Source organism: Tamandua tetradactyla, chromosome 19 (genome assembly GCF_023851605.1).
Source record: "Tamandua tetradactyla isolate mTamTet1 chromosome 19, mTamTet1.pri, whole genome shotgun sequence".
Classification (NCBI taxonomy): Eukaryota; Metazoa; Chordata; class Mammalia; order Pilosa; family Myrmecophagidae; genus Tamandua; species Tamandua tetradactyla.
The window spans coordinates 53,064,234-53,074,605 of NC_135345.1; the positions used below are offsets into that span (position 1 = coordinate 53,064,234).

General features: G+C 41.5%; 1 pseudogene; it reads left to right on the top strand.

Annotated features, from left to right (window-relative positions):
- Window positions 1-5,078: 5,078 nt before the first annotated feature.
- Window positions 5,079-5,684, top strand: LOC143663621 (protein FAM3C pseudogene; annotated as a pseudogene).
- Window positions 5,685-10,372: the final 4,688 nt, after the last annotated feature.

A 10,372-nucleotide genomic window follows, 5' to 3' on the forward strand; every position in this document is an offset into this window, starting at 1 on the left:
ATGAACCTGGTTCTTAGAATAAGTTGATGAAATGTGATGATTTTCTTGAAATTGTTGACACAAGCACCAGTGTAAATTGTTCAGAGCACTTTGTATAGCCTTTCCAGGAATCCAGGAAACAAGGGAGAAGTAGGGAAGCAAGAGGGGTGCAATGGCAGCTTTTGCCAATTTCCAGCTCCCTCACCTTTCCTGTTGCCACAACCCTCTTCCGATGGTGGCCTTCACTTTTTCCATATGTGCAACCTCATCAATTGCTGTGCCTCCTGCACGTGCACTTGTGGAGTTGTGCCCAATCATGGAGCCTGGAATGGAGGGCTGTTCACCTTGTGGGAAGGGCAGGAGTTTCAGAGGGCAGGAGCTGGGGGGACTTTGAGAGGTGAGGTGACCTGAGCACATAGTTAGTCAACACAAAGCTAATTCAATATAATAATAATAGCAACTCAGAATTCTATTATTAGCATATCATAAAATAATAACTTATTTTGTGACTGTTGGTTTTTTGAATTATGTCCCCTACAAAAGACATGTTCAGGTCCCAACCACTGGTCCTGTGGTGTGGACCCATTTGCAATGGAACCTTTGAAGATGCTGTTGTTAAGGGGTCCCCACACTGAATAAGGGGGCCCTTATCCAATATGGCTGAAGTCCTTAATAGCAAAGGAAATTGGACACAAAGGAGAAGACATGGTGACTTACTAGAAGCTGAATGTCACAGAACCTGAAAGAGAAAGTCAAAGACGGTGACATGTGCAATGCCATGTGCCGGAAAAGCTAAGGAACCCCAAAGATTGCTGGCTGGCCAGTAGCTACCGACCCTGGGAAGAAGCAAGCCTTCTAGCATCTGAAATTTTGAGCCAATAAATTTCTATTGTTAAGCCAATCCATTGTATGGATTTTGCAGACAGGAAACTAAAACAGTGACAGGCATTCCTCTTTGTACTTTATATGCTTCAACTCCTTTTATCCTCACAACCACTTCATGAGGCATATGATCCCCATTTTATAGATGGGTGAACTAAGTCACAATGGGGTTCAGTAGTATGCCCAGTCACCTAGCTGCTTCATTATAGAAATTGCTTCAGGAATACTCTCATAGCACAAGTGATTTAGAGTAATTTAGATTTAGAAACTAGAGTAATATTTGAAAAGGCACTTCTTTTCTTTGATGTCTTCTTGTGATGGGGTATTTCAATTAGCAAGTTACCAGAAAAAAGAGATTTCAGTGACAGTCTGGAGTCACACATGGAATTGGGGGACAGGGTTTCAGAAGCAGAGAGACTTTGCTTCCATCTTCCCTGCTCTGAACTTGTTTTCTTCCCTGGCATGGAGGGTCGCTGAGCAAATGACATTCCCGGGGTTGGTATGCGCAGATGACGTTGAAGAATTTAAATCCGGGAAAGGTGAATGCTTATCCAACAGGTATATTGATAAAAAGCTGGTGCCTTCTTTTTTTCATTATTCAAGCAGGATCCTGTCTGAAATGCCTGAGAAGGGGTGCACTTGACTGATACGCAGGTCTGTGTTGACGATTTACGAAACCTATATCAACCCCTACACTATCTTTCTTGAAAATGTAGCTTTTTGGGACTAATACTATGTTTAAACCTGAATCTCTTTGCATTTATGATTCTGAAAATAAAACCCACAATCACTTCAATGCTCCAAGGGTGAGGGTTTCTGGGGGTTGGTAATGCAGCCTGTGACATCTCCACGACTGAGTGTTCCTGGGACAAAAAAGTGGATCAAGCCTAGACCATTAGGGAAACAGCCCAATATCTGGTACAGTAAGTCCAGCCTTGCTTTGTTTGATAAACATTGATGGACCCCTCCTCTTTTATTATTGTTATTTTTATCTCTACTCACTTGCTATGTGATCTTATAGCTTAAGTGAAATTTTTTTTACTGACTCCCACATTTATATTGAATTGCCCACTCAACATTCCACTTGGAGGCCCAAAGGACATCTCAAGCCCAGCATGTCCCAAACTGAACTTCCCATCATTTCTTTGAAAATGCCTCATGCTCAGCTTTCCCATCTCAGTTAATGGAAACAATCTTTATAGAACTCAGGCTAAAAACCATGGAGTCATCCTTGACTTCTCTCTTCTTCTCATACCTGACATTTGGTCTGTCAGGAATCCCTATTGATTTGACTTTCATAAATATTTCCAGAATCTGACCACTCTTTACCATCCTCACTACCGCCATCTTGGTCCAGGTCACTCTTCTCTCACTCAGATTGCTGCAATAACCTCTTCATTGGCCTTCAGCTCCCATTCTTGGGTTTGTCAGTCTATTCTCAAGATGGCAGCCAGAACAAATCTGTTCTCACAAAAGTGAGATCATATCTGTCTTGTGCTCGGAAACTTCCAGTCCTTCTTAACCCTCAGAAGAAAGCTATAGCCCTTGTTATGATATGCAAGTCCCTGATTGATTTGCCTCTCTTCATCCCCATTACCTTGCAGATGTCGTCTACCTCCTCCCTCCTACTTTGCTCTGTTGCAGCCTCCTTGCTTTCCCTTTTGCATGCCAGACAGACCCACTTCCACATCAGAAGCTTTTCACTTGCTATTTAAAATTCCACCCTCTCCCCCCTGAGGAAGACCACGTTGTTGCCCCACCCAGATTATTTACCAAATCAGTGCACCCACCCAGAGCTGCTGTGAATGTCTGCTTCTCTGGAGAATTACCCTTGGCCGACAGGTGCTCCCCCCCCTAACCATTCCAATGCAGCCCACAGCCAATGACTAAAAGATATGGGGGCTCAAAGGTCTGGCTCCCTTACCTCTAAGTAGGAACAGTTCTGAAGTATTCTATGAATACTCCACAGTCCCTTTTGTATCAGGCTAAAGCTAAACTTTATCTTGAGACCACAAGCATGCTCAACTCTTACCCACTACCTTGCATCCTTTACTCCCTTTCACCTGAGAGCACTCCCTCAGTAAATCATCTACATTGAATCCCCATCCCAGGCTCTGCTTCTAGGGAACACGAACTAAGACTTTTCCTTTATTTTTTCTTTTTTAGTGCTCATCTAACATACTACATATTTAACTCTGTCCCTCTCCCTCACTAGAATGTCAATCTCACTAAAATGAGAGCAACCAAACTCTGTCCACTTTGTTCACTGCTGGGTCCTCTGTATCTAGAACAGTGCCTGGCATATAGTAGATTCTCAAAGCATATTTGTTGAAAGAATGAATGAATGAGGAAATACCTCTATCATAGACCTGTGACTTGCACAAATCCTGATCTTGTTGATCAGGCTGGGGTCCTGAGCTTCTAACTTTGTTGCCACAAACTCTGTCCACTTTCTCATCCATTATTTCTGATCCCTTAAGGTGGCTTCTAATCCTAACAGTCTACTCTTCTTTATCTTGTGTGGCCTAGATCACTTGCTTGTTTGACCAAAGGCACTTACCTGTCAGCTATTCTTGGGACTACTTGCCTTACACATACTGCCTGATTTGGTCTTGATAAAACACAACAAGCAGGAGAAATCTATTTATCTGTGATATATTCATCAAATTCAAGTGAGATTTGAAAACAAGGTAAATGAGGAAAGGTAAGAGGTAGCAGGCACACAGGTGAGACTGGTTCTTCCTTACTGGGATGAGAGATCAGAATGAGTGATAGAGATGGGAATGGCCACAGGCAAGGAGGCAAAACTCTTTTTAGTCCAGGTTATAACTTTGCCAGAGCAAGTTGAGAGCATTGCCTGACTCATTTTAAAGGTTAATTTTGGCACAATTTCAAGATAGGGGGCATCTTAGGGGTATATTTGAACAAGTCTGCACTGCTGTTATCCAGGAGTGATTAAAGGGTTGGAGATATGGAATCAGAAACCCAGGTGGGGCTCAAATATTGGAGGTTCTGCACTATTAACTAGTGAGTGACCTAGTTACTTCCCTGGCCTTGGCTTCAATAATAATTAATGCTTTATATTGCTTATTATGTGCCAGGCCTTGTTCACTAAATGTTTGGTGTATATTAACTTGTTTAATCCTCACAATAACCCTGGAAGTTTGGCACCAGGATATCCTATTGTCATACACATTTTTACAGAGGAAGAAATAGAGATACAGAAAAGTTAAGCCATTTGCCCAAGGTCACAGCTAGTCAGTGGTGGAATTGGGATTTAAACCAGGTGTCTTACTCCAGAGTTTATGCTTAACTGAAGCAAATGGAAATTTATCAGAAGGATATTGATTGCTACAGAATTGGTAGGAAGCCAGGAGAGCCAGGCTCCCAAATAAGCAGCTGTCAAGGCACACTAGAGGGCTGGGAAACAAGAGGAATAGGAAACATCTTTAGCAGAAATAGTCTCATCAGGATGAAGAACCCCCAACCATTTTCACACTGCTTAAATTCCAACAAGGATGCATCTGATTGGCCTAACTCAGGTCACATGAGTTGTTAGACACAATGATTAAAAAGTAACCCCTTGTATTTATTATATACTACTGCATAAATTACACTAAAACTAAATGGTTTAAGACAACAAAAACATTTATTATCTTACACAATTACTATGAGTTAGGAATTCAGAAATTCTTAGTTGGGTGATTCTGGTTTTGAGTCTCTCCAAAGGTTACAGTCAAGCTGCCAGCTGGGAGTGTGGTCATCTGAAGGCTTGATTGAGGCTCAGGGGTCATTCTAAGATGGTGCATTTCCATGGCTGGCAAGTGGGTGCTGGCTATTGGCAGGAGGCACAGCACTCAGCTCCATGGGGCTGTCTGAGTGTCCTTCCAACATGGCAGCTAGCTTCCCAGAGCGAGGTGGCCGAAAGAAAACAAGGTGGATGCAGCCTTGTCTTTTATTATCTAGCCTTGGAAGCCACACCACTATTGTAATTTTCTTTTGGTTACACACAGATCTGTCCTATTCAGTTAGGGTGGGGCCTGTATAGGATATGGCTATTCAGGAGGTGAGGATTAGTGGGTTCCATCTTGGAAACCAGTTACCACACTCCTCAAAAGGTAATGAGAGTGGCTGCTGTGGGCTCAAGTTCAGATTGTGTAGCACCCGGAGATGGGTGCTTTTTTAATGAGAACGTGCCATAAACTGAAAAGCCCAACATGAGGGTAGTAGGTACTGCAAAGTGGGTGATAACTGTGGCAGTATTTTTACTGACATTTTGTGTTCTATCTCAAGTATTTGAAATAAAAATGGATGCAAGTTTAGGAAATCTATTTGCAAGGTCAGCATTGGACACAGCTGCACATGCTACAAGATATAAATGTGTAATCTCAAAAGCTTGCCCTGAGAGGCATTTTGCATTTAAAATGGCAAGTGGAGCAGCCAATGCGGTGAGACCAAAAATTTGCCTAGAAGACAATATTTTAATGAGTTTTCTAAATATTTTGATATGTGGGGAGGAGATGTGGTGCCAATGATTGAGTTTCTGAAGTCCGTACCAGAGGGTACAATAGTCTTAATGGTAATGTATGATGATGGAGCAATACAAACTCAATGACGAGGCACGGCGACTCATTGCTAACTTAGGGAGTACACCTATCGTTGATCTTGGTTTCAGAGACCACCGAGTCTTCTGTGGTGGAAAAGGCAGTAAGACAAAAACCCTTTCGACCAGCACATGAAGAACAATAAGGACACAAACAAATATGAAGCATGGCGTGAAGCATGCAGAAATGGAAGGCTGCATCCCCCAGAGGCAAGACTAAAGGAAATGTGGAGAAAATTGAAGAAAGTGCACCTCGACTATTAATAGGCACGCTGTAACAGAGAAACTCCATGTAAGTATTTTAAGAGCATGCAGCCATTTCGGTGTGTGCATGAACATTATCTCTTTTGATATCAGGATCATTTATTGCTAACATAGATAGATACCTTTGGAAATAGTCATCATAATGAACAAATTAGTAAGCTATTTCTAAGCACATTTCCCTAATAATATAATGTTCAGACTTAGACTGCTGTGGTAATGACATTAATTCTAGCAGCATACTTAATAGATAGTGAACAGAACAGATTGTGAAAAATATATATATATATGTACGTATATGCCATGTGTATGGTTGCTGTGAAAATTGACCATGGACTAATATGGATTTTAGGGAGGGTATTATATTTTCTTTTATATACACATTGACTTTTGATGATAGTGTCTCTTAAATTGAAAAGATATTTGGCTAGTTTGTGTGTGGATAACATTACTTTATTGGCTGACTCTCCCGATGTACATCTTTTTGTAGTCTTTCCCTTCCCTACCCCTCATCCCAATAAAACTAGAAATAAAATGTTTGATAAGAAAACTTCATATCAGATATATGAAAAGCACAACAAAATATTTTTCCTTCATGTAAACAGTATAAAATAAATATATAAACGTAGATGGTGTTCAGAATTGCAGTTTCCTGGATTTTGCATGAGCAACGTGAATAACTTGATTTTGTAAAAGCAATTTGGAGCAAGGCTGGAGGTGGCAACGCCGCAGAACTGGGGCACCAAGTCAAGTCCCCTACCTGACCTTATTAGGTCAGTTAGGGTGACTGTGCCAGTGTATTTAGAACAATATCGGCATGTATTTTCCTCATTTAACTGTTATCAGCATTGACCAAGTGATTTGCAGTGAGGGCATGCTTGAATGTCAGAATAATTTTGATTCTATATTTACTTCATCTGACCTCATAATATTATTTTTTGCCTGAAGCTATAATGGCATATTTAGAGAAGTGTTAATTACTAAGAGGACTAATTATAGCATTTCAGAGATAATTTTTTTCCACAGATGGCATTATACCCAATTCTACATAAACATACAGAAGAGAGCTCTAACATTTCTGTTAGCTTGAGAAGTTCACTAAACGATTCAAGGTGTGTTTTTATTTTGTTTTGTTTTAGGGCATTAAGTACCTACTGTGTATCAAGCATATTAAACTGGAATGTAAATAAATTTAATGATCAAACTGTCATCCACAACATAAGGTAGCACTTAAATTTTGAATCTAAATTTTAGATGGCTTGTATAAAAAAACTAAAAGCAGCATTTGTTACTTTGCTGTAAACCAAGTTAGAAGATATTCAGGCATTTCTTAAATATTAATGAACTTTAGAGTAGTTTCTTCCTTCAAACTGAATGTAATTAATGAGTATATTCATCTTATATGTTTAAACAATTTTTGTAAACTTGTCAGATTTTTGGTGCTTATAGGCTAAATCACATTTCAGCATGTATATTTTGACATTTAAAATACCTTCCTTGGTTCAGTAGATTAAAAGAAAAGCTATTTTACAGTTCCAGGGAAAATGGAATAAATGTTCCATCAATCATGAAAATAAAAATCTTGGTTTTAAAGGAAAAAAAAGGGTAATGAGAGCACGGTTAGGAAGGGGGAATGGATGCTGCAAAGCCAAAGAAGAAAAACAAAAAACCTCCAAAACCTGACACATAGACATCTGCTATTTCCTACAAGTTAAACGGGAATATAACATTATCTTTCTCACATGTCTGTGCAGAGAATTAATCTTAGTGCAATGCTTAGCACATTGTAAGCAAGAAACACATGCTAGTTGTTGTTCATTATTGTTTATCAACTTGGTATCTCTGGTCTAATTAAATTCCTAGTCAAGTTTCAACTGTGCCCTTGTCCTAATTGATATTTGCTTTATTCATTTCTCATTGGCTCCTGATCACACAGCTCTCAGCACCTGCTGCAGCCAAGAGGCTGGTTCTCACCTGCTGCTTCCCCACCCCCTTGCCCCACTTTGCCTTCCCTCTCCCTAAAAGTGTGTGAGCTCTCTTGCTTTCCCACTCTCTGGATTTTTGTCTCTGTACAATTTCTCATCTTGCTCTCCAATTATTTCTTCCTGGAAGCAAACGCCTTAAATTGTCACTTGGAAATTCTTTTGGTGATTTATTAAAACAGAGAATAGCTTGTGCTCAGATGTTCACAGGTCTTAAAAAGGAGAAATCCTAAAATTCCCCCCTGCTTCTTGGAGTAGATACAGAAGGTGGGCTTACCCATACAAAATGTAATAATTGTTCTACAGTCTCTGATATTAATGCATCTTTTTATGGTTTACAAAGCATTTTCATGTTTATCAAGTGGCAAAGTTCTGCCTGGTGATGGAGTCAAATCTCTCTAAATTCCAAAATCCTGCTGGAGCTGTGTGAAGCTGGGCTTTTAGAAGTACAACCCAAGGGCTTGCGTGTCCCCCAGTCCTTTTGGAGCTTGGCGTGAGTACTCGTGCTGCTTCCCCTAGATCTGATTATCCTGCATTGCTTGCAAGTAGGCATGCATACTGATTCATTATTCAATTATTTTAAACAAATATTTAGAAAGAACTTATTAGGGACCATTAATCATGCTCGGTGCTGGGGATACAGCAATGGATAAGGCATTATTGTCCTCATGGAGCTTTAGAGTTGGCTGGGCTGGGGGCACGATAGGAAGACGTGAAAGAGACATTAAACTATTCATATTACATGAATATTTCATGCTATGGTTTAATTCTGGTTGTGATAGAGGAAGAGCACAGGATGCTAGGAGAGTGGTTTACAGAATATCTGATCCCATTATCTTGCCCCAACTGCCCCAATTTGCCCCTCCCTGTTCTGCTCCCTATGGCAGGGCGGGGACCCCTGCAGACCCCCAGGTTGGGGTCTTTTAGCTTAATTCAACCAGCGAGGCACTGACAGGAGATTGAAGGCAGGGTTGAGGGAGAAAAGCCAAAACATTTCTTTCCCCTTTTCCTTCTTGCCTTGGGTGGTGTCTCTTCTGTGACTTTTATACAGCCCAGCTCCCACCAGACAGGACTGCTTTGACTTTGGCTGAGGGCGACAACCACTTCCTGCCATTGTCCATCTTTGGGTTGTCTCACCATCTCCTGCTTGGCTTCGCAGTTCTTCCATCAAGTGTATAACCACTCCCCTGGAATAAAGTCCTTTCTAAATCCAGAGGGGTTTCCCTTCCTACTTGGACTCTGACTGATAGAACTGCCCTTTATATTTTTAAAACCGTCTACTGCATTAGCTGCAGTGCCTGCATCTGATGTGGAGCTGGACTGTGTCCTTCTCACAGTTGGTGCTTGGCTGTGCCCTGTGTTAGGTCACGGCAAAAGTAGGCAGCCCAGAGCTGTGTGCAGGAATAGACAGCTGGGCACCGAAAGAACTCAGGTACGAAAGGATAAGGGACGGGGAAAAATGTTAATTTCTTTGCTTTGCAGATGAGAAACCTATCTTAGGATCTCAAGTTTCCTGATTTTGAGTATATTTCCTTTTAGAGTCCACCTGTCACCTCTGGAATCCCACCCATTATCCAAGTCCGTATATTCTTCTACTCACATCCCTGGTTCACCTGGCTTCATTGCAATTAAAGCAAGAATGATTTTTCTGCCCACTTCACAACCCATAACTCCTACTCTGAAAGTGCTGTGGTTTCCATGGTTTCTTGGGAAGGGGGTGGGGAGTGGGCAAAGGGTGGACTCATATTAAGCAGAACAGAGGTGCCAAGTCCAGGGGACTAGCTAGCAGCATGATTAAGAAGGCAAGCTGGGGCTGAAGATCAAAGGGCAGGAAGGGAGTAGAAGTTTCTCGATGCTGCCCCCTCCAGCGGTTATTCTGCTCCATCACTGCACCCCCGAGACCCTCCCAGGCAATTCCACTGCATCAGGGAGCAGTGGCACATTTGACTCTATGAATCTCAGTCCAGAACTGGTTGCTGGAGCCCAGGAGAGGACAAGGACCACTCAGCTTTTTCTACTAGAGACAAACGTTTCTCTCATCCGGCCTTTGAGCAGAAAGCCTGACCTACTCAGAAATAGCAGCCAGAAAAATCCACACCCCTCATAATCCTACAGTTTTTCACTAATCAGCTGTCTAGACAAGAATGGTCTGTGCCCCCTTTCCTGTTTGCAAATCTACCTTGACAAGTCGTATCCTCCTGGCAACACCAATAAAACGTTCTTTATTTGCTCCTTTGGGCTTCTGAGACTGGTTACTGGAAATACTATCAGTTCCTGAATCAATGCAATTTTCTTGAAATCACGCTTTGATATTCCTCTGCTTAAATTTCATTCTCTTGAGAGGAGCTCTGTTAACAAGCCAATTAGTAATGCTTTGAATATAAATACAGTACTGTGGGGTTTGCGGCCAGATGGCCTGCAAGCCGAACTTGATTCGGGGTTAAGGTGACTTTGGAAAGAAAGTCATTCCCTCGGTAGCCCAGACTCATTTAGACAATACAATGTGCTGCTTTAATGCTGTAAGGAAAATGGTGGTGAGAGGGGTTTCGATTTCCCTCCATCCATTTGAGAACAGGAGATGCCTATCATTCGATTTCTACCCTCCTTGGTAAGCAAACTGTATCTAGCAAGGGTTGCAAAGTCACATATGGAAGGTTAAAATCTA